General features: G+C 48.3%; 1 pseudogene; it reads right to left on the bottom strand.

The window, feature by feature from the left end:
• Window positions 1-516: 516 nt before the first annotated feature.
• On the bottom strand, window positions 517-630 carry LOC141222268 (U2 spliceosomal RNA; annotated as a pseudogene).
• Window positions 631-2,044: the final 1,414 nt, after the last annotated feature.

The raw sequence follows: 2,044 nt of genomic DNA, 5'->3' as shown, positions 1-2,044 counted from the left end.
TGTCCGTGATCCGCTTATTGTCAGAGGACATCATTAGGGACTGCATTTTCTCATTGCTTAAGAAATTGTTGGGGGATCCTGCTAATTGCTGAATAATAAAACTGCAGCACCGCTCCATTTAAAGCAGTGTTTCCCAAACTCCAGTCCTCATGGCCCCCAACAGGTCAGGTTTTCAGGATTTCCTCAGTGTTACACATGTGATGAAAGTATCATCAAGGAATCAGGAATTCTCTCACCTGTGCAATACTATGGAAATCCTGAAGACATGACCTGTGGGGGGCCGTGAGGACTGGAGTTTGGGAAACACTGATTTTAAAGGGACTGTCAGCACAGAATGACTGTTGAAACCAAGTACAAGCGCTCCGTGGATCACGGCGTGGGCCAATCCTTTATATACACCTTCCCACCTGCTTGTTTTACCTCTGTCTCCTTCCTTCTCTGGTTCTATGAAGCCAGAGCTGTCAATCAAAGAAGAGGAGGGTGTGGATAGAGGGAAAACAAGCAGCCGGGAAGATAGATAGATAGATAGATAGATAACATTGCAATGCAATATATTGGTAAAAGCTAAGCACATATACTAAATGAGAACAGATACTACACTTGATGTTAGCCAAAAGGCCGAGAAGCGATAACCTGAATTGGTTTTGGCCTATGACTGCACCCTGGCTTCAAGAATGCACCCATTGTAGGGATAGGGACAAAGACTCCCCTTAGGAGGACATGTTGTTCATCAATAGACATCTTAAAACCCACAACTTTACTGCTTGTTGCAGCTGCAGCCCACGCATGCATTTTTAATCTGCATGAGTCTGCCTATTTTCAAACATTCTCCCCTCCCCCCCAATGTCCCATGTACCTGCAGACAAGGGGATGGGGAGAGGATAACTAATTAGTGAACAAACAAGCGGCGGTCCACCTTCTTCCTAGTCTGCAGGCTCCCTGCAGACTGTAGCTGACTGCCGAAGCACAGCCAGATAAAGGCTAGGAGCCCATTATGACATGTGCAATGATGTTCCATTCTTCCATTCTAGCATTATTCCATTGTTCCATTGTCCCATTCTCTTGCATTATTCCATTGTTCCATTCACTCATTACATCTATTGCAAGCAATCTACATCTATTGCAAGCAATCTATCTGCCTGGGTGAAAACCAATAGGATGCTCTGATTGACAGACATAGGTAGCACTTTAAAACAACATCTCAGACCAAACTTTTTTTTATCTTTTTTTCATCCATAGATAGAAAATTAAAGAAGTCAGTGCTCTTTCAGAGGGAGCCAGCATTTCACTAAAGAAATCGCAACGGCCCCACATTTTTTTTAAATGCGTGGTACTCAGCAACACCCAACTGATGGGACAGTTGAATTAAAAGAGTAGCAGCTGATAACAAGGCCACTGATTAGGTATATGGCGTATGTGCAAAGGTGTAGCAAAGGACAAATGCATTATTGCAGCTTATCTCAGAAAGGAAGGGATAGAAAGATAGATAGATTGGATGGATGGATGGATGGATGGAGGGGCATATACACCTACCCAGGATGGATGGATGAATGGAAAAGCATATACATCTACCCAGGATGGATGGCTGGAGGGGCATTTACACCTACCCAGGATGGATGGATGCAGGGGCATAAACACCTACCCAGGATGCATGGATGGACGCATGGGGCTGAAGGGGGGTCAGGATGGACACATGGGGACATGGATGGACGCATGGGGCTGAAGGGGGGGCAGGCTGGCCATGTGGGGACATGGATGGACGCATGGAGCTGAAGGGGGGGCAGGCTGGACATGTGGGGACATGGATGGATGCATGGGACTGAAGGGGGGGCAGGCTGGACATGTGGGGACCTGGATGGATGCATGGGGCTGAAGGGGGGGCAGGCTGGACACGTGGGTACCTGGATGGATGCATGGGGCTGAAGGGGGGGCAGGCTGGACACGTGGCGACCTGGATGGACGCATGAGGCTGAAGGGGGGGCAGGCTGGACACGTGGGGACCTGGATGGACGCATGGGGCTGAAGCGGGGCAGGCTGGACACGT

The sequence above is a fragment of the Phyllobates terribilis genome, unplaced genomic scaffold, assembly GCF_046119375.1.
Source record: "Phyllobates terribilis strain yellow unplaced genomic scaffold, ASM4611937v1 Scaffold_353__1_contigs__length_1967111, whole genome shotgun sequence".
Taxonomy (NCBI): Eukaryota; Metazoa; Chordata; class Amphibia; order Anura; family Dendrobatidae; genus Phyllobates; species Phyllobates terribilis.
Note: the sequence above shows the minus strand (reverse complement) of the source record. Positions and strands in the feature narration are given on the sequence as shown.